This window comes from Dasypus novemcinctus, chromosome 8 (assembly GCF_030445035.2).
Source record: "Dasypus novemcinctus isolate mDasNov1 chromosome 8, mDasNov1.1.hap2, whole genome shotgun sequence".
In the NCBI taxonomy this organism is placed as follows: domain Eukaryota; kingdom Metazoa; phylum Chordata; class Mammalia; order Cingulata; family Dasypodidae; genus Dasypus; species Dasypus novemcinctus.
Window position 1 is genome coordinate 8901475 of NC_080680.1, and position 10701 is coordinate 8912175.

Here is a 10701-nt window from a genome sequence, read left to right on the forward strand (position 1 = left end):
ATCACACATCCCGTCAGAAGCTTGCCTGCTTGAAATTACAGCAGGAAAGAGGATCTAAATCACTTTGACCCAGGGAGGCAGCCTCAATTTCCAACCCTGCTGAACAGGTACAGTTCTGGTGTTTCTGGACACAGCACTCCGTAACTATTTGAACTCTGTAATTTCCATGGAAACAGGATCCCAGGCCACTTTTTTTTTTTAACTTGACATACAGCCTCCTCTGCTTTGAGCCTATCAAAACATTTCATTTAAATTCCTCCCCAAATCCAACAATAACTCTATCTTTTCTCTTGTTCGGTGGAGATGTTCCACTGTTCCTCTGATATGCAATCTCTCGCATAGCAACAAGTCAGTCAACCTGACTTTGTCCCTGGTTGGTCTCAGGCTCACAGGGTTGGGAGAGAAAAGATGTGGAATCAAGGAATGAGACTTTCAGATTATTCATATGATAAACAGTTGTGGGCTTCTCATTGGAGAAGGGAAGACTATAACAACTGAAAAAGAAAGGCATATCCTAATTGAAATATAATAATCATGAAGACACACTGCTGCTAGCTATGGTATCGTGAGCACGTTGGTTTCCTCATCTTACAAATGAAAAGTGTCCAGTAACCCATTTCAGTGTTGATATGTGAATGAAATGAGCCACTCCTTCAAAAGTCTATGGTGTAGTTTCTGATACATAATAAACAGCCAATAATTTGTGCTGTTTTGGGTTATATTTTTTATTTACTCTTACTTCTAGCAGTGCTATATAATGTTCCACCGAATCAACTAATAGCTCTTGTATACTGCATTGTCAATTACTAAATCCCTAGATCTACTGAATATGGATTAAAGGGAATGTATTTTAAATCTGAAATTAATTCAGACACACATAAATTTATATTAAAATAAAAAATGCTGATATAGAAAGAACTAGAAACATAATTATAGTGGTAATAGTTTATCACTCACTAAAATTGTATATGCTTATTTAAACTCATACTTTGAGCTGTCTGATTGAAAACTCAGTGAAATCTTCCTATATTTCAAACTCCCTGTGTAAGAGGGAACCATCCATCTAATTTCTGGAAAGCATGAGTTATTGGGCAATATAAATGCAATTTTGTTATTTTCAAATGCAAACAGCTCAATGGAGTATAATACAGAACCAAAACTCATTAGCCACAACTCCAAAAAGCTCTGAAAAACAAGTGGGTTTTTTTTTTTGTACATTTTAAGGAACTTCGTTTAGTGACATCTGACCTAAACTGGCTCAGCTATTTATAGTCTTTATTTATTCCAATTAGTAAGAACATTCATCCAGTACTCACATGGACGCACAGGTTCTTAAATTCTGAGAAAAAGCTTCTAAATTTAAATTCTAAATTCTGTAAAACTGTGAATTCCATAAAGATAATGGGCATGTGATAATGCTGCATAGTAAAGTACCTCTTAGGAAGCCTCTGGCTGAAAAATGTAAGATATGGTCTATAGTTAGCAGTAATATTTTGACGAAGTTCTAGCACAGTTTGTAACAAATGTTTCACAACAAAGCAAGGTGGTGGTGGTGGAGAGATGTATGGGAGCCTTGTATAATGATATGCATTTTTGGTTTTTATAAATTCAAAATTTTACTATACAATTTTTGTTTATGTATATTCATATATGAATGACATACGTCAATAAAATTTTATTTTTTTAAAATAAGGCTCTGGTTCAAAAAACAGAAACCAGATCTGCATTTAGTATATTAAATATGGGCCTAAATAATTCCAAGGTGAGTAATTTTCAAAGTGCAAATTTAGGGATAAAATAATATTTGTTTCATCTCTTGTCAAAGGTAAAGACCTCAAGTATACCGCATTCTTTAAATCATAACTTAAATGTTAAAAACATTTTAATTATTAAGACTTTTTATAAAAATCTGTATATCAAAACACTCCAGAGGATAAAGAATTCAGCTTCTATTTTATTGCAAAATATCTCTATGTACATTTAAACGAAATTATGATGTAGATAGAACAAAATGATCCAATAAAATAATTACAACTGATTTCTCACTTAAAACATCTAATACTTTACAAGTATTTAAATCTTTAGCTCAAATACAAATGTATGCACTATTTAGACTTTTGTGGGGCTCATCAACATATTTAATTTTCAAGCAATGTTGCCTGGATTTGTTCTTACTAAAACAAACAAGCAAGCAAACAAACAAAAAAACCAGATGCAAGTGTCAGTTCCATCTCTTCCACAGATTGTCAGTCATGGCCTGGTTGACTTTTTTTTTTAACGTGATGATTTAGATATGGCACATCTCCAACTCTTTTAAGTTCACACTGAAAGGCTTTGAGGGTTTAAAAAGAAGAAGAAATACTCTTGCGATTAACAGTTTTACTTGAGTTCAAAGAAATCTTTGAGGACTCTTGCAAAACACACGAAATAATTTGTAACTCTGTTTCTAACGTAAAAGGAGTGAAACTCTTTTTCCAATGAGTGTTTTTCATTCTTGAACGTTTAAACAAACAAAATATGAATTGCATTTATGAAATGATTTAGGTGGGTTTAAGTTTTTGGAGCCATATTACCAAAAAACAAACAAACAAACAAAAACCACATTTATCTCAAACTTACATTTAACTCCATAAAAGGTTTCTGCTCTCCAAATCATTCACAGGCTAAGTTGTTACTTTTCAATGAAAACGTATGAAAGAGCTTAGCAACCATGCTAAGTTTTAGCTTAGTGGTTTAGAAACGTTCGTGTTTTTCTTATGCAACTGTTAGCTCTTTCCGTAGTTAAAAAATGTACATATGCAGCCTAAGAAGGTATATGAACATTTCTCCACCGAGTAGCTTCTAGGCAATGAAATTTTCCAGTGGATTCGTGCAAATGGTCAAACGAAAAAATGTTCTTTCTAAGATCAAATTTCTTTGGCTGTGCCTGATTGCAGCTTCGTGTTTCCGGGGAAACCTGTCCCACTTTTGCACTTTCTGCGCCTCAGCGGGACACCTCTTCTTGCCCACGTCCCCCCTCGCCCAGGTCCAAACCCACCTCTCCTGGGGCAGCAGCTGAATCCCGAGAAGCAGCTGGATTAGCAGCAAAGTAGCAGAGCCTCCCTATTTTTATTCAAATAGTCTTAGCAAACTTTACCTCCGATTTGAAAAAGTCCGAGGCCCTGAGTGCACCTGCCCGGAGTGTCTGAGCCCATTTTAAAAAGGTGGTAAGGGACGCAGCGGGGGCACGTCCCCCTGGCTCGCCAAAGCCCCCCTTCTGCCCATCCCAGAGCGCCGCAGCCCGCGGGTGTCCCCAGGCCCCGCGCCCGGGACGCGCGGGCCCGTGCCAGCGCGGCGGCGAGGCCTGGCGGGGAGCGCGCAGCCACTCCTACCTGGGCCAGGTGAGGCGAGGGCGGGGCCGGGCGGCGGGCGGCGCGCCGCGGCGGGCTCGGGGCTGGGGCGGCCGCGCAGGCCGGGCAGGCCGGGCAGGGCGGCGGGGGTGGCGGGGGTGGCGGGGGCGGCGGCGCGCAGCGCGGGGCCCGGGCTCTCGTCCTCGGCGTCTGGCTCCCGCTCGTCTTCTCCGCCCGGGTCTCGCCTCAGCCGCCCGGCGCGCGGCGCTTCCTCATTTTCCGCCACTTCCTTAAGCGCCCGGGCGGTCGCCCCGTACTTCCTCCCCGCCGCCCGCGAGCCCGCCCCGGGTCGCCCGCGCCCGCCGAGTGGGTGCGCCCTGACCTGGGCGAGGCTTTGCCCCGCCCGGAGCCCGGAACGCGCGCGAGTGCCTCCCTGCGGGGTCAGGTTCCAGAGCCTGGGGCGCTTCTCTTACGGCCGCAGCGTCCAGAGGGCCTTCCTATGTAAAGAGGGCGGGACTGCCAACAAAAGGAAGCGCTGGCAGCCCTCCCCCCAGGCTCTCTGGCGCCTCTCGCCCCCGCTCTGCTGCAGCTGTTACTTCCAAGGACCCAAGAGGCAGCCAGGGGCCGTCTCACTTTGCTGTGGAAGTTGCTTGGGAAGGGAGTCTTGTTTGCTGTCTACTTTATTTACAGCCACCACCCAAGATGTTCCCGTGGACGCGGTGAGCAGGAGGCCCGTGGAATCGTGAACGTCGGACCCCACAGCACCCCTCTGGACGCGCCCAGGCTGGCCGGGGCAGCCCCTTGCTCACAGCTTTAATGGTTAGCTGGTCTTTGTACTGAGTCCAGTTTGCTCCCTTCTTCCCACAACCTGTTCTAACCTCTGGAGCAAATTAAGTTTAATCCCTTTTCTAGGGTCCATAAAATCTTTTTTTTTTTTTCCTTTAGGAGATACTGGGAATTGAACCCAGTACTAAACCACTGAGCTACATACGTTCCTCGGTAAAAATCTTTTAAAACACCCATCTGACTCCACTCCCCATTTATTTCCCTGTTAAAAATTTCCCACGAAACCTTTTCCAAACCCTCATCCTCTTGATACCGCTGGTTGACAGTGCGTGTTTTCAAAAGCTGCACCCTGAGCTTTTCTCTCTCAGTGTGGTCAAAGGGGAAATTTAAGGCTGAATGTATGTTACTAAAATTAAAATATAATAGAGTGTGTTACATTATCACTACCATGAAGGAAACTAAAGAGACAGGGAGGATTTCCACTCCACCAGAGGCTTTCACTCTTTTCACTTGAGATGTCCTTGCACATTCTCTACTAATTTATTTATTTTTGTCTTTATTTTTTTAATATTACATTAAAAAAGTAAGCGATCCCCATATACCCCCCACCCCCCTCACCCCACTCCTCCCCCCATAACAACAACCTCCTCCATCATCATGAGACATCCACTGCACTTGACGAATACATCTCTGAGCACCACTGCACCTCATGGTCAATGGTCCACACCATAGCCCACACTCTCCCACAGTCCAACCAGTGGGCCATGGGAGGACACACAATGTCCGGTAACTGTCCCTGCAGCTCCACCCGGGACAACTCCAAGTCCCGAAAACGCCCCCACATCTCATCTCTTCCTCCCACTCCCTAACCCCAGCAATTTAGACCTACTTTGTTTAACTTAAGTGAAGGATCGTTATTATGATCATGCTTGTTAACTACTGCACTAATTTTAAGTAGCCAAAAAACAGTGAACCTTCCCTGCCGGAAGCTGCAGCGTCTATATTTATCTTCCAGTGATTGTGCATTTCCTTAGGGGATGCCCTGGAGATGAGGTTCTAAATTGGCCTCCACATCACCCTCCAGCACTCCTGTGGCCTTCCCACCTTTGAGTCATCTTAGACGGTTTTTAGCGTGCCTGTGATGATTTTAGAAAGTTTCGAAGTCATCACGTGAATACCTAGGAAAAACTCTCCTTGGAAGCCAGCATGTTTCTCCCAGCCTTTCTCTGTTCCCTGCACCTTTTCTTTCTCCTGGTTTTGCTCTATGTCCTTTTGCTCTAATAACCCTTAGCTCTGAGTACAACTATATACTGAGGCCTGTCAGTCCTCCTAGCAATTCCCCAAACCTCAGGGGACTGGAAACCCTGAACAGTCACTTTGAAGAATTTCCTGTTCCTTACTGATATTTTTATTCTTTTCTCCTTTAAAAATAGTAAATGTATTTGTTTTCTAGTTTCTCTATGTTAATTCCAACCCACGAGGTCTCCCCCTGTCTGTTGATGTTGTCCAATATTCTTGCATATGAACCCTGGTTTCCTTGTGTACATGAATATTAAAAATTATCTGCGTGGCTTATTTGAGGCCTGGGAAGAAGGGATCTTCTTTCACAGAAACCTAGGGCACAACTAGTCTTCAGACATTTTAAAGTAAATTTTGCATAGCGACCAGCATATGTAACAAACTTGGTTTTCTTCCCTATGGACAAACAATTAAGTCATAAACAACCCTTTTCCTACTGCATTGAAATGTCAGTTTCATCACATATTAATGTCAGTTTCATCACATATTAATTCATCACACTTTTATTTATTTCTGGACTGTGATCTTGTCCCACTGACCAGTTCGCTTTCCTTTGAACCAGGTTTTTAAAGTAGCTCTTGTTTTTGTAACAGTGACAACTCTTGGTAATAGGAGATGCCTGAAATGAAGAAAAGTACCAAGGAAACAGCAACATCCAAAATTCTGTCCCTAACCTTGGGTGTTTACCATTTTAGAATTCTCTCTTTGCATATTTACATACGGAAAATGACAGATTTTATAAAAATGGGATCATTTTAAATATAACAATTTTACATTTCTATTAATATAAACCATTACGTTTAATTCTACTTTAACTTAGCAAAATTAAAAAGTACTAAAGTTGTTGTAGAAGTCGAGAGAGGGTCAATCATTTGTGTATAGAAAGACCAGGACTCAGGAATCATTTTGGAAAGGAAAAAGCATTTATTTATGACCGGCCAGGCTCGGAGCTTCTCGTTCCAAAATCCGAGCCATGAACAAGATTTTTAGTTCTTTTTCTACAGAGGAAGGGCCAAATGGTTCTTTGTTTCAGTGCTAAGGAAGCTTGAGTTAACATGTATCTTCCACATCCTGGGTAAGCTTTCAGCATGGACTTCATACATTCTAGATAAGCTTTTAGCACATCTGGCTTGCATTTTCCCTGAATATTTAAAGTTTATAGAGTTTGCATTGCTAAACTGTTTTTCCTGGACTGGAGTTGTTATCATGGTTACCAAGGGCAGGGCTGCAGCTCTCACTGTCCCAAATGCACAGCTCAGGACACATACAGCTCAGGTTATGAAGAGATGACCAGTGCCGCGCCGCCCCCCCCTCCATAGCCGACATCAAAACAAGATTTAAAGAATTGCTGAGTTCATATAAATGACTCTTTGCCACAAACGTATCATTTCTGGAATGATCCTGCCACCATTAAAGAAGAAGACAGCTGAAAATATGAGCTTTTAATTGTATTTTTTTCAAACAAGTTTTAAATTTAGCCAGTATCAATTAACTCTGCTCTGAAAGCTATAATTAATTGCCTTACAGCTCCTTCTAGCTTTCCTTACATCGCCTCCCAATTTTTGTTAGTTATATTAGTATTATGTTATTGAGTTTAAAATTTTGCATTATTTTTTGTAACCAATAATCCCTTAGTTTATTCTCATTTCTACATTTATAAGAATTCTACATTTTACCTCCAGATCTTTGTACCCCCGTGTTGCCATTCCTAATTTCTTTATTGAGTGACTTGATGTACTTTTTCAAGAAGTGAACCTGCACCCAGAATCAATGAATTCTCTCAAATTTCAGGAAATTAATCTGTCACCATTATGTGTGATTGATATCAGTCCTCAACCCTACCTCCCTTTACTATAAATTTGATAGATTTAACTCCCTTATACTTTGGGATTGGATGCTGCTTTAGAGAAGGCTGAAAATAGCCAGTCCCCTACCTGCTGTCACCAATTTTAGGTGACTTACTCTTCCTTCTGGATACCTGAAGGATTCTTTCTTTAACTTTAAAAGTAAAAAACGTGGTGAGAATATGTATTGAAATATATCAAATTTTGCCTTTAATTTTTAAATACAATATGCTCTTTAATCAAAAGACTTCTTTCATTCAAGGAAAACTTTCTCCTATTGTAATTTTAAATACATTTCTGTTTATTAGGCTCATATTTTCAAGTGATATACTTTTCTTTGCCATTCATATCTATTTTCTCTGATTGCCATATTCTTTCTCTTTTTCTTTACTATTTCTTTCTCTGTTCCCCGTGATTTTCAATTTTCTGTTTTTTTTAAATCAGTAATTAAAATTTAGCTGGGTCTATTTCATTCCTTGTTATTTCTAATTTATTTGTAGGTAGATGCTTTTGGTTCTCCAGTTATTTCCTTAGCTGTGGGCTCGCTCTCTTCTCTTAGAAGCTATTATTTTCTCTTGGTTATTCAGCTAGTTCTGGGCATTTGTTTTCTTTACTTTTTTAAAAAAATTGAACCCTTGTTCTTATTAAGTAGACTGTTCTCCAGGGAAACAGAATCAACGGAGATATCTATCAGTAGCATGAGATTTTATCAGAGTCTCTCACCTGACCGTTGGGATGCACAAATCCAGGTTCCGCAGGCAGCTGCAAACCAGGGGCTCCAATGACAGTTCAGTGAAGGTCCTTGATGAGTTTCTGGGAGATCTTGGCTGTCCAAAGATGAGCTGGGAAATTCTCTCCGAATGCTGAAATCATTTCCTTTTTAAGGCTTTCAACTGATTGGATAGAGCATCACTCATTGCTTACGGCAATCTCCCGGATTAATGTAGATGTAATCAGACACCTATGCAGTAAAGTCACTGGTGACAAAGTCCATAAATGCCCTTGTATTACAGATAGCCAGTGCTTGCTTGACCGAACAACTGGGCACAATTACCTGGCCAAGTTGACACAATAGCCTAACCATCACACTGTAGCACTTAGTCTTTTGGTTTTTTTTTTTTTCAGGGCTGTATGCTTTGTCTAACTTTTGCATGCGTTCTCTTTTAAAATTCTACACAGCTGCTAGTTCTTTGTTTTGATCTTTTCCAGGCTTGGCAACTTCCTTCAGACCTTCCTTTTGCCCCTCCCTTCTGTGGGTGACTTCTTGGATCCTTATGTGGGATCGATTTCCTTTCTGTCGTTTGGGTGGCGGTTGGAAGACTTAATAGCCTGTTATCTAATACCTAATATACCTTAATGTCTAATTTTCTGTAGGCTTTGAGCATGGGGCAGTGGGGATGGGTGTCACGGAGTTGCGCTAACCCTACTGGCCTCTTCTGCTCCTAGTTGGAAGAGAGTAAGGGGCGGAGCTTACCCCCCTCTTTGGGGGGCTTCCTTGGACTTCACTCAACCCCCAATTCATATAGTTCCTGGAGGGAGTCTTCATGCTTCCGTCTGCTGAGATTTCTCATTTTACCCACATCTCTATTTCACTATCTCACAGTCAAAAGCGGAAAAGGCTAAGAATAAACACTGACTTATTCTACTTCTCTCAAGATTTGGGTGAGAATTGTCAGGATGTTGTGGACTCTTGGGATATGGTTTCTGGGTGGTGTGGGAGTATGACCTCACTGTGATACCCTCAAACTTCTGTTTTCACACGATACAACACTTCTTGAGGTTCATCCCACTAGGTGGTTCTCCTTTTTTGTTCTGTTTCTGTTGAAAACTTGTAAATTTTTTGTTTTCTCCCCTTTCCCACATATTGGAGATGTTTTAGTCAGGATATCACTTTTATCCAGAATTTAATGTCACACATTTTTATTATAGAATATATGTTGTACATTTTAATATTTCAAAGGTCAAGGACCTCATTTATCATCTTTTTCAAGTAATAAGATTACATATTACATATGATATATCTTTTAAGATGATTATAGTTGCAACTAAAAGAATATCTAACTCAATCTACCAAAGTAACAAAATTTTGACACACAAAACAGAAAAGTCTGAAGTTAGGACAGCATCAGGCGTTCCTAAATTTTTTGTTTCAATATTAAAAGATAAAATCCCTATAACCTAGAATTTACTACTTCAATAATTTTAAAGTATATCTTCACCTTTAATTTTGATAGGTGAGTATCTCTTACAGGATCATGAAGTTAATTGTTTTATCTCAGTGATTCCCATTGCCTGCTAACATCTAACTATCTGCCAAAACACCACAGAAAGTGGTGGGAGGAAAAATCTACTTCTGTTGGCAGTTCAACCATGATTTTAAGGATGACTTTTGGGCCTCCAAATGGACCTTCTTTTACTTTTGTCAGTGAGGTTTTGAGGGGGAATAAAAAGAAGGAAATTAACCTTAGAACGAAAGATATCATTTGAACTACAGACCTAACTTTAAATCCAGTGGAAAGAAACTGGCCAGAAGCCAGGAGATATGGATTGTAGTCCAGTTTTGCTCCTTTTCTAGACATGCAGCTCAGAGCAAGGCAAGTCTCCTCTCTGGACCTAAGATTTTTAATTGTCTAGTGAAATTCAAGTCACCAAATAATTATTGAGTCTTTTATGTGTCAGATGCTATCCTAAGCACTGGAGATTAAAGAGGATGGGAACCTATGCTCAAAAATAACTTCCCTAGTTTTGCCACATTCTCTAATGGGACAGTAAGAATAACCCAAGTACAGGGGCAGTGACTAGTGAAGGAAGATGGACCATTGACAATCTCTTGATATTGATGACTATGCTTATGAAACTTTTCTTTTGAAATTGAAACTTACCGTAGTATTATAGAAGCCTAAGAGTTACTTCCAGAGAGCCTCCTTGTTGCTCAAATGTGGCCTCTCTCTAAGCCAAACTCAGCATCTAAATACATTACGTTCACCTAGCGTGGGACATGACTCCCAGGGATGAACCTCCCTGGCACCAAGGGATTACTACTAAGCACCAACTAGCAATACAACTGGAAAAATACCTTGACCAAAAGGGGGAAAGGGCAAAGACAAATGTATTTATATGGCTAAGAGACTTCAAAGTAAGTCAGGAGGTCATTCCAGAGGTTATACTTATGCACATCTCAGCAGGATCTCATTGACTGCCCCAGCAAATATTGCCTCAGATAGTGGGGCTCCTGAGGGCTCTCCAGACATCCAGACACCATAGGCAGGACAGACAACTCAGGAGTTTGGTGCCCTGCCAGTGGGCTTTACTTTGGAATGTATGCTCCCCAGTGTGACAGAATTGGACTCACTTGTGGTTTCCCTACACATAGCTCTTCTGCCCCTTTTATTTGAACCTATAGTTAGTGCTAGAGCTGATAGTTTATATCCAAGATGCTTAAA

The 10701-nt window shown here is 40.9% G+C and overlaps 1 protein-coding gene across 5 annotated transcripts in view; it reads right to left on the bottom strand.

The window, feature by feature from the left end:
• The window catches only part of SYK (spleen associated tyrosine kinase), a 120948-nt gene extending 112820 nt beyond the window's left edge, over positions 1-8128 (bottom strand). The window contains exon 1 of one of the 5 annotated variants that reach the window (XM_058301432.2): positions 7982-8128. The gene's annotated coding sequence lies outside the window, so the exon portion shown is untranslated. Of the gene's footprint in view, positions 1-3136; positions 3311-3371; positions 3661-7981 lie in introns of those variants that run through there. The other 4 variants (XM_071216577.1, XM_058301433.2, XM_004450897.5 and 1 more) reach the window with 4 other exon arrangements.
• Between the last annotated feature and the right edge of the window lie 2573 nt (positions 8129-10701).